Raw genomic sequence first — 12,044 nt, 5'->3', positions numbered from 1 at the left:
ATGACAAATAAGATGCCATGTCATCTATAACAACCTTTCATCTAGAATCTTATTCCCTTTCCAATGTTCTTTTTTGGCATATGCAATGAATCTTGTCACGATTCCTTCTATTTCTGCAATTGGAATCTCGAGAAGATTCTTCATACTCTCTTCTAAGTGGATGACCTGATCGAATGCATCTAGAAGAGCTGCGTCCCAAGTAGATTCAAGTTCCTTTGTTCTTTCAATCAGGAGCATGGTGGCAAACATCTGATCATATTGCTCATCTGTAACATTTGCGTCCTTGCAAAAGATGATCTTGATTCTATCCTCTAGTTCCTGCATATCCACATCTGTCTCGACCTCGATCCTTCTGCCAAGAATGGTACGAAGTACCTCAAACACTCTGTCCTAGATCGGATTGATCACCTCCTCAACTTGGCTACATCTAGTATTGATGTCCTCAAAGAAAACATTCTTCATATGGAGTAAGGTTGACCAATGAAACAAACTGTGAGATTCTCCCTCCAGGATCTTCTCTTGTGCTAAAATCTTCCTTGATGTGTGTGTAATAACTTTCAAGACAGGAATGATAACGTCCTTGGTATGGGCGAATGCAGCTACTATTATCATCAAATTGTGGATCATCTCAAGAACCTGGATAGCTTGATGAATAATCTTCATCATCCTTGTAACAAACTCTATGGCCACTGTATGAGATCTATCCATCCAATTACTTGTACGTTGGACCATGTTCCTGAATCTTTCTGCTTCATTGATCGATTGAAGTGGAAGTGCCTGCACTGGTGATCTAGCTGGATCCTGACGTCCCAAAGGTTCATTGATGTGACTGAAATATGTCCTCCATGCACCGACCTCTCTCTCAAGCTTTCTATTCTTCTCCATTTCTTCTCTAAGCTTGTCTTTCAATGCTTCAAATGAATCGGTAGCATCATCTAAAGTCTGCTCTGCTGTGGGTGGTCCTAACTCAAAAGTCTGTATATCATATTCTTCTGCTAGGATCTCACCTTCATATTTGTCTGCTGCCGGTGTAGCTATCTACAATTTCCTGGATCCAGTCTCATCTCGAATCATCTTGGACATTTTGGTAGCCTTTCTCTTCTCTGTTACTTCGTGTGAACGTCCAACAAGGCTCTCTAAATCAATTGCATTGTCCTTGTCCTCTACCACGATCACCTTGGTTAATCTTTCCTTCAACCAATCTGGGATAATCGATCTTGTTTCTTGAACTTGAATCTCTTTATGCACTATTTCTTCCTGTCTGGGAGGAGATGTTATTTCATTGTCTTCTTTGTCTTCATCTAACTCATAGTCTTGGAGAGATCCATCGGGTGAACCATGCCGTGCCTGTCCATCTTCCTGCCTATCGTTCTGTACCATCGACTCCATGGATTCTTCCACTTGAATTGTTCTCTTCTCTGGTCTAGAAGATGTACCGGATGATCGATCTCTGTTAGCCTCTTGTTTCTTCTTGGAAGACTCTCTCTTTCCAGGTCTTTCTTTCCTCTTCGAACCTCTTGAATGGAGATTGCCCTCACTGGCACATCGAAGGTTTCCTTCACCTGAATTTCTAGGATTAGGATTGCCTTCACTCACACTAGCTCCACCTTCGGCAGGTTTCTCTTCCAAAGTGAAGGACATAACTATGCCTTGTTCTCTCAACTTCTGATGCTGAATGTCAACCCATCTTCGAGTACAAGACAAGACTGGTTCCATCAAAGTATCTAGATCCACGACCTCGGGCTCATTCCAATCTAACCTTATTGTTTTGCTTTCTCGATCATAGGAAGACTGGATATGTCTGCCACTGTCCTGAGCTTGGTCGGCCACTCTGTATATCCTGCATTTCCTGATGAAATCCAAAGGCAATCTAGAATGCATTTTCCGTTTCACTTCAAGATCATCTAAGAGATTCATCATAAAATCTTCTATTTGATACTCATGCCTAAACCTTCTACCGACTGTCTCCTCTAAATGTCCATGTGGATCAAAGCTTTCTCTCAAAGCAAAAGATGAAAAAGAATACAAGGCTAACTCCTTCTCTGCGTCATCCATGGCTAAAGCATTAGGACATACTTCAACTGAATTACCCAAAATAATAGGTACTGGAACTCCATTCTGATGTCTGTGTCTGAATGCCTTCACATATGCTGCCAACTGTCTTGTTACTTCAAGTAACACAATTCTGTCTGTCGGATATCTCGGCAACATGTATGGAGGTAAAGGACATCCATGCACTCTAATATAAGTGAACTTGGGAAACTGAATGAACCAAGCACCGTACCTCTTTATGAATTCCTGGGCATCCTGAGATAATCTGTTGTGAATTCCACCTTGCAACGTCCTGGTGATGTTCATCGTGAAAGTATCATTAACCAACTTATAGTTGCTCCCTGGCGGATGATGCAAGTAGGCATAGGAATCACAAGCTCTGACCTCGCCGGGTCCTCTTCCAATCACTCCTCTGTGAGGTAGTCCTGCGTACTCAACACTCCTAATCAAGGCATAAATGACATATGAACTCATGTGGAAGGACTTAGTAGCCTTGAGTCTCCTCAACTGTACGTCCAAGCAATGGCTAATTATCCTAGCCCAATGAATTGTACCTTTCCCTTGAACAATCACCTGGATGAAGTAAAACATCCACTTCTCAAAATAGAAGGCATGAGGTGCTCCTGTAACTCGGTTGAGCATGGTAATTAAATCTCTGTACTCCTCCTGGAAATCAATCCTGTGCGGTGTGTTCGGGACCTTGCTCAGACGGGGACGACTCTTAAGTAGCTAGTTCTTATTGATAATGCTTAGACAAGCATCTGGATCATCTTCGTACATTGATCTGGCTCCTTCTATGCTCTTGTATATCATGTCCCTGTGCTCTGGAAGATGGAAAGCTTCACTTATAGCTTCCTCTGAAAGGTACGCCAAAGTATTTCCCTCTTTGGACACGATCGTTCTGGACTGTGGATCATAGTGATGAGCACATTCGATCATCAACTCATGGCATTGAACAGCTGGAGGAAAGCCGGCCGCCTTAATGATGCCACTCTCTATTATTCTCCGGGCGACAGGTGATGGCTTGCCAATGTAAGGGACCTCCCGAAACTTCTTCGTGCTAAAGTTCCCCAAGTTTGTATCTCCAATGTTGCTCCACTTTGACACGATCTTGGTCTCCACTTCTTCGGTCCTCTGATCTTCTTTCATGAGAGCTGAGCGACTGGTGGATGCTCCCGCCTTCGGGGTCGCCATACCTACACAACATTTCATAATGAGAACTAGATTTTGCAATAAATAACATAGATTAGAGAGTATTTTAGGAAACTTCATGATAAGTCTTTGAGTTATCATTTCCTAAAATAAAACGATTGAGCTAGGAATTCAAAATTCAAAATTCAAAATTTAGGCTATGACGATGAACAAATAAAACAATAAAATCAAATCGCCATACCTCAAAAGAGAGCTAACTCTAGAATGCAAAAAGAACAAAATTCGCCTAGGCAAAATTGAGGTATAGATGGTCTTCAACGCGATCTCCTCAAGATAGTAATTTCGCCACCTTTTGTGTCCTTGACGTGATCTTCAAATTCCCCTTTAACGTGATCTTCAAGCCTTGGCAAATTCGCTCAATATAGATTCGCACCACCTTGGAAGTTACTAGCGCCACCTTGTATTGATAGTTCGCACCACCTTTGATTAATAAACTCCAAATCGCACTTTCAAACACAATTTCGCACCTTCTTCCTCAAAATCGCATGTAAGATAGGTAAAATGATGATGTGAAAATGAAGATTTCACTCTCCCTTTATAGCGCTCACCTCTCCATTCACCCCCAAGGCCGACTTGGTAAAAAATAAGGCAATTTTAAATGATTTTAAATAAATACAAGGGCCGACTTACTTAACCAAGCGCTCCAATCGATTTTTTTTTTTAGATTAATTAATTATTAAATGCCTTTTATTTTTAATTAATAAATTTCGATTTTTAAACAAGGCACAATAATTAATAAATGCCAAACGCAATATTTAAATGCCATTTTTAATTAAAATATCGATTTTGCTAGCATTTAAATAAATTCAAAATGTTTATTTGAGCGCCAAAATATTTTGAAAATGAAGTATACATACCTCATCGCCCTGGTCCCTTGGAGAGGGACAGGAGCGATCCACTATTTTGGTTATGATTCTTGCAATTTTTACGTTCAAAATTCCCATCTCCACGTTCAAATCAACCATTTTGTCGGGTCCTTTGAGTTTGAATGTCCTGCTTATGTGAACAAATGCCTTAGGATGTATCATCGCCCTGGTCCCTTGGAGAGGGATAGGAGCGATCCATTCTTTTTTCCTTAATCTTTGTAACTTCGAACTTCAATCTTCGTTGTGATGGACAAACAATGTCATTCCTTCATTCCACGCTCATTTTGCTTGAATTTTACAAGGCATTTTGATGTTTAAAGGATCATCGCCCTTGTCCCTTAGAGAGGGACAGGAGCGATCCATGTCTTCTAGCTTGAAACTCATCGTTTTTTGATTCTAACTTCTCCTTTATTACCTTTCAAAAGACGTTTCAAACCTTGTGCAACTTTACTTTGACGTGGTCTTCAAAGAATATCATGCGTTTTGGCAAATATCGCCCTGGTCCCTTGGAGAGGGACAGGAGCGATCTCCATGTCCTGCTCAAATTTGTAAACATCTAACCTTTGCTCTTCGTTTATTGCCTTCCAAATAACGTCCTTTACCTCGTCTATCTTTGCCTTGCCTTGATTTTGAAGGAGCATGAGTGTTTTTGTAATAATCGCTTTGGTCCCTATCCAAAGGACAGGAGCGATATAGACTCCTTAGCTTGATTGATAACATTTTGACGTTCCAAACTTTGATATATCACTTCCAAAAGACGCCTCGAACCTTGTATGACCTTGTGAAGTCTTGTCTTAACGTGATTTTTGCATAAATCGGTCAAAACACTCAATATCGCTCTGGTCCCTTCCTGAGGGACAGGAGCAAAATTCAATACTTCGAACTTGTTCTTGTTTTGATCAACTTGCAATTATCTTCAACGCGTGAAATAAAGTCTCTTTGATCCCCTTGGTCGCTTGAAACTTGCTTAACTTTTGAAATCTATGCCTTTATGGAAATATCGCTCTGGTCCCTTCCTGAGGGACAGGAGCGAACTGGGAATCTTAGTGCAAATTCCTTCAACGTGGCGACCTTTGTAACCTTGTGCTTGATGGAGATGCCTTGAAATGCCTTTGCCACCTTGTTCCTCGTCTTAGAATGGTCTTGAACTTGAGGAAAAGGCAACATACTCACTGTATCGCCCTGGTCCCTTGGAGAGGGACAGGAGCGATTCTAGCTCTGTGGGCCTTGTTTCACTTTGTCATCTTCAAAATTTATATTCAACGGATTCGCAATGTTCCATTCCATTCATCTATGCCTTGAGATCAATTGTAACTTGGCAAGAAAATCATTTACAACAAAAATCGCTCTGGTCCCTTCCTGAGGGACAGGAGCGAACTTAAACATTTAGGGTCCTTGCTGACGTTTCAAAATCTTCAATTTGTCTTCAATAGCTTCATTTCACCTCCTTCCTTGTCATCAAACATAAACTTGACTTGATCTTCACCTGAATCTCGCCCTCTGAAGAACATCGCTCTGGTCCCTTGGAGAGGGACAGGAGCTACAATGTATTTCGCCCTGGTCCCTGACTGAGGGACAGGAGCGATTTTGGCATTCTGGACCATTCTTCTTCGTGTTTGCTCTTCAAGTTATATTCATTCGATAAAACATATCTCCTTGGACATCTTCAAATCGTTGGGTCATCAAAATCCTGCAAGGACAAAGCAATATTTGATTTGTAGCTCCGGTCCTTCACTGAGGGACAGGAGCGATTTTTCTCCTGGAGGCATTTCCGTGTTCGTGAAAATCTTCAATTTATATTCAACGGAAAGATCATGCCTTCCTCTATCATTTCCAACTCGAAATTCATCTTGACCCTGCAAGGATAGTAAGATATTTGAAAACGAGCTCCGGTCCTTCACTGAGGGACAGGAGCGATTTTGCTCTTACAGGCCAAAATATCATGATTTTACGCATTTTATCGCTTCACACGGTGAAAACAATTCATTTCCAATGCCCGGGATCAAAAATAAAAAAACTTAAAATTTGGTCAAAAAATATTCAATTGGACAAAAATTCACATTTCATCTTCAATACTTAGACAAATTTAAGCTCTGCATTCAACATTCCAATTGAAAATAGACCATTCTGGCGAAATCATTGCATTCAAAATTGCATCCTACGAGAGGAAGCTCAAAAGCTCTTAAAACTGACTGGATTTTGGCTTGAAAAGACGTTAATTAAAACCCTAAGGGTTGACCCTAAATCCAGACAACTGACTGACTAACAAAACCCCCAAAAAAACGAAGCGAAAGGCGAGCAAAAAGAGGGGGTCCCCATTTGCAATGGGGCGATGTGTGAAATGGTCACAACACGACCATAGCCCTTCTTATTGGTATCCTTTTTCGCACGTGAGCCTCAGGTGATTGGCTGGGATTCCTCTTTATCCTATTGGATGCTCGTGTTCCCTTGCTAGCCTTTGCCTTTTTTCTTTTCTTTTTAGGATTTTCAACCTCTTCCTCCCTTGCCGCACTTGATGCTTCTTCATCTTCTGAAGACTAGGACTCAAAGCCTCCCATCTAAATATATGTAAACTGGATCCCTTCATGGGTTAGTCTCTCAACCTGCTTGAATAACCAGGCATCCGTATACCTCTTGGGACCTTCCATTATAGCTTCTAGATCTGTGATTGGGTCCTAGGTCCAGTTGATAGATGGTGGGAGGTCCTTGACTGCCTCATAGTCCTGGGTTTGCAAGCAATCCCCATAATCAGCTATCTGGTCCGGGACTTGGCGGTACTCCAAAGTTCTGATTTGTTGAATACTTAGCCTTGAGCATTCCTGCCGACGAACTTCATAGTCCTCTAGGCAGTTATTCCAATAGTCTTCTATGGTCGTCTTGTATCTGAAGTGTCTGCCATATGCCTTCTTCCCTAATCTCGTGGGGTCGAAGTACTTCCTAGGGAGGTATTCTTGTTGGCAGTATGATGCCAATTCTTCAAAGGATTGCTCGACCTGATTGAAGGTCTTGAAGTATACGTTGTTGTCCCCTACGGTCATTGGGAACATGACTCCTGCTGTCTTCTTTTCTCTGAGTATGTGCCCGACTAGATGTGCTTGTCTGGCAACCTTTAAGAGGATCATCCTATCTGATGGATAGCGCAGAAGTTTGAAAGGGAGTCCCTCAAAGCTTGAAATCCGGAGATAGGAGAAACGGGGAAATTGAATGAACCATTGCCCGTACTTCCATATCAATGCAATGGCCTGCTTTGATAACCTTATATGCAATCCTCCTTGCATCATTCTGACCATGCGCATTGTGAATGCATCATTCACGCTCATATTGGCCTACTGCATAGGCGATGTTGTTCTTTTCCCTCTGTGATATGGTATAGTAGTGAAGCTGAGGGTAACAATCATACACCTTCACCTGGTTTGGCCCATTTCCAATCTCGCCTTTGGGGATCAACCTTGGCAGCCTTTGATGTTTGGCGAACATGTAGACAAGGTAGGAGGACATTGTGAAATAATTCTTCTCCGCGAGCTGGACCAACTGCGTATGGATGTTATCACTTATGATCTGAGCCCAGTCAAATTTAACACTCCCATTGAAGACCTGCTCTATATAGTAAAACATCCACTCCTCAAATAGGTTGGAGTGGGGGAGTCTCATGACTAGGCTAAGTAGTGTGGTCATATCCCCATACTCAATAAAGTCGCTCCTATAGGTCTTCTTGGTGATCCTAGTGCTCAGGAGTCTCCTCACTTTAAACCATTCCTCATTCACCATCCCTCTGCACCTATGGGGGTTCATATCATAAGCCACTTGGGCTTCATCCATAGTTATTGCAATGGCATCCTCAGGAAGTGGGATATCAAATGCTTCCCCAATGGCCTCTGGAGTGAAATCGGCCATCACCATTCCGTTTGCAACTATCACCCTGCTCTCCGACTGATAATGCTTCGCAATCTCAACCACAAGCTCATAGTTCTGAATTTCCGGTGGGAAGCCTACAGCTTGTGCAATGCCTCTCTACCATCCGTTTTGGTCGCCCATATGCGTTTGGAGCATACACCTTGTTCTTAAAGTACTAAAGGTCCACATGCTTGACATCTGTGTCACCAATATTTTCCCAATTGCTTAGGACCTTTGACTCCTTTACCACCCCTTGATACTGATATTTCATCTTATCAAGCTTGCGGGGAACATCCGTTTTGGGTGCTTGTGCTGTCCCTGGTGCGTCAGGTGCCTTGGAAGACTCTACCCCTTGACAAGGCATCTATCCTGCACACCTGGTCATGAATCACGAGGAAGGCTTCAGGTAAAAATAAATGCAGGTTAGCAATGCTAGAAGACGGCGTTAGCATCAAAATCATCAAAACAACATGATAATCAGAATTTGAAAATATTGCTATAATATGCTGTTTGAACAAGTTGAATTTTGTGAATGGAGCTGAAATGCGTTTGGAGTTTTGGGGAATCTGGTACTTGAAAGTTAGCTGGTTGCTGATTTTGAGCAAGTTTTAAAAACGATGCCGCTCCCTATGCTGATGTTTTGAAAATTGCAAATGTCTCAGTTTAAATGCGTTTAAATTTCAGACTTGTTTGCCTTGTGGGATATTGGAGGGAGGTTTAAAACGTTTTGAAAGCACTTGTAAAGATGATTTTAGTGTTTTCAGTTTGAGCTTAGAATCTTCACAATATGCCTAAGTTTGAAATTTCGGGCTAGAGGTCGAATTTGGTAGGTAATTGTTGCTTGGGTTAAGTTTTAAAGTTTATTTTGCATTCAAACCCTAGTTAAAGCATGGATATTTACCAAATGTAAAATTTTAAAGGCATTCAAAGGCAATTCGAACTTACCTGGTAGTGACTGAAAGCTTGTTGGTTACAAATGTTGAATGAACCTGTCGTATTGAGAGCAAAAATGAAAGTTGTGATTCCCTGCTTGTAACACTTTGCCCTTTTGAGGTGATTTGCAAACTATTGTTTGAGCGATTTCCCTTTGGTTAGGGTTTGGTGTTCGGAATGAATAAAAATGTGTGATTTTATTCTGTCCTTTCTCGCAAGGCGTGGAAAAGGGCCGATTTATGTTTTGAATGCCCTAGTTCGCTTTCTTAGCATAAACTCGCGTTTTCCAAATGAAAATGGATGAACTCCCTTGGGTGATTTTTCTTCTTTTATTCTTTACGCCTGCCTTTGGAAGATTCGGCCTTTTCACTTTGAACGAGCGAACTCTGCCCTAGCTTTTAAACGCCCTCTATAAAATTTGGCTTTTTAACTAGAAATGCTCGACTTTTTTTCTTTTTTGATTCATTTCACTTGAAAATAGCCGAACTTGTGTTTTTCTTAGACGCTCTTTCATTCAACACCAAAACTCGGCCGTTCTAATTTAAATGCGCGAATTTCAAGTTCAATCTTTTCTTGCAAAAAGAGAAAAGTCGCCGAACTTTTGTATTTTTTGCCCTTTTGTCTAATACAAAACTTGGGTGTACAGCCTGAAATGAGCGATTCTTTGGGTTGCAACTTTGGACTTTTAAGTTAAAATGCGTGACCTTTTGCTTAGCCTTCCTTTTGTTTCAAACGCCCTCTTCTCTTTGCTATGAAATTCGGCCTTTTTAGATGCTTTGCGTGATTTTGATTCTAAACGCCCTTTCTTTTGGATTTTCAAAAAAAGTGCGACTTTGATTAACTTGCAAAGTTTTTAAAAGTGCCAAGTTCATATTAACGCCCCTTGGTGGAATTTCAGCTTTTCAACTTGAAGTGTGAGACTTTATTTTAAACACCCTTTTGTTTTTAATATGAAATTCGGACTTTTTGATCAAAATGTGCGATTTTAGCTTTTTCTCTCAACTTAGCCCTTTAAACGTCCTTTCCCTTTTCAATATGAAATTCGGCATTTTTGCTCAAAATGAGAGACTTTTGGCTTTTAGTTTTAGACGCCCTTTTGCCTTGGATGATAAATTCGGTCATTCCACATGTGCGATTTTTTGTTAAAACTAAAAGCGCCCTTTTACTTGACACAAAATTTGGCCATTTGGCTAAAAAATGTGTGAGTTTGTTTTTGCCTTTCAAAGCATAAAAAGGGGCGAGTTGCTTGTTTGCTCGGTGATTTCAGGTTTGTTGATGAAAATGTGAGGCTTTATGCCTTTGACCTGAAGCTCAACACTTTATGTGATGTGTGCGATTTTGTGCTCTTGTGACCTCCTTTCTTGCAGACTTGTTGAAGTACCAAATTTTCTTTGAACGTCCTTCACTTAGAGAAATTCAGGCCTTAAGGAGGATCCGAGCAAACTCGAGTTTGGGTGGCCCTTTGTAATCTCGGCTCTGTAGGCGGAAATGCGAATTTTCAGGACTTAGGACTTTGGTCAGTTCAAATTCAGGTTGAATCATCTTTCCAAGCTCAACTCTCTCATTGTTGCAATCTACTCCGCCTAGTTACAAAAACTTCTACGTAGGACCTCGACGAGGCAAAAACAAAGAAAGGTGGGGGGACCCTGTCGATGACGGGGAGTGTGTGCAAGGCACAACAGTATCCTCACATGGGTTGCATTGGAGCTGATTTTCAAGAGTTCGTGTCAAGTTTTTCTGATCTGGGTGATTGGATTTGCAAGCCAGTTGTGTGGCATCAACATTTTAGTATTACTTCTGAGTTTGGGATTAGTGTTGTTGCTGATTGTCATAATTGGATCACATCATTTTCAGAGAGTTTTTCTGTATTAGTGTATGCTGCTGCCTTCACAGAGCTAGTTCTCCCCAGGGACGCGTATCCTGCCTTGGTAATCCCGTCCCCATCCCCGGAATGTTTCGGGGAACCAGGGATTCAGGGACTTGGGGTTCCATTGCCTGAAACAGCCCCTTATACTAGCAGTGATTCAAATTTGAGCTCAAATTTTGATACAAATCTACCAGTTGCATCTGCTGATTAGGGACAGCCATATATTTTCTATGTTTTTGTCATTTTATAGTTGTGGAGCCTTTGGGCATTTTTTTATAATTTTTATATAATATGTATGCACATTGACAATGAGAGCATTTGAAATTTGTTCCTTTGTCTGTCAATTCTAATGTGGAGTCTCAACTCAAGTCCAATGTTATGCATTAAGCTTCTACAATGTCAATGATGAATGCTTTATCAATTTTATGATATGAATATTTGAAATTTCTCTGTACTCTTAAAAATTTCCCTATTTTTTTAATAGCCGTCCCCTGCTGTCCCTTAAAAATTGGCCCAAAAGTACCCTGTACTGGAAACATGTCCTGCCGCCCCTTGCTGTCACCTCCCTGAAACTTGGGGGAGACTTTTCCAAGGGCACCATACAGATTTAAGGAGTCCCCTAAGGACTGCTGCATCTTCCTTCACCTAGTACTTCACATTGGTCAGAAGGCATTCCTACACAATTACAGGGGGTGGTTGCAGCATTCACATGGAAGCTGATCACAGCCTACAGTGATTTTCAAGAAGGGCGATTACTTTTCTGGGTGGGTGCAGCTTTTCAAGAAGCTTTCCTTGCTATCTACAGGTTTCTAACTGCCTGCCACCAACATTCATCATCATCCAGTAACAGTCTAGGGGTATGGATAAGCTGTGTCTATTGATCTTACCAGTGCTGCATCATTTGGGGGTATTAAGATTGTTGTCACTAGTTCACCAGGGGAACCGCAGACAACATTGGAGACTGATTGCAGAATTTTGGGGGCTTAATTATACTTTCAGGTCTGATCGCAGCATGAAAACTTTAACTTGGATTGTCATATTTGCTGTACATTCAGTTTTGCAGAAGCCAGGCTTTGTAAATCATCTTCTGATTTGATTTAATACAATTTATATCTAATTAAGAAGTTGTTGTGAGATTTTGGAGTACTTGTTTTGCATTTTTCGAGTTGCAGTTCTATTTAATTTTGTTTCAAAAGTATCATATATATACCAAAAAAAAT

General features: G+C 41.1%; 1 protein-coding gene across 3 annotated transcripts in view; it reads left to right on the top strand.

Annotated features, from left to right (window-relative positions):
• LOC131042256 (putative elongation factor TypA-like SVR3, chloroplastic) overlaps positions 1-12,044 on the top strand; it is a 108,597-nt gene that overhangs the window by 26,832 nt on the left and 69,721 nt on the right. The window lies entirely within an intron of this gene.

Source organism: Cryptomeria japonica, chromosome 5 (genome assembly GCF_030272615.1).
Source record: "Cryptomeria japonica chromosome 5, Sugi_1.0, whole genome shotgun sequence".
In the NCBI taxonomy this organism is placed as follows: Eukaryota; Viridiplantae; Streptophyta; class Pinopsida; order Cupressales; family Cupressaceae; genus Cryptomeria; species Cryptomeria japonica.
The sequence above is the reverse complement of the archived record's forward strand: the minus strand, read 5'-3'. Positions and strand labels throughout refer to the sequence as shown.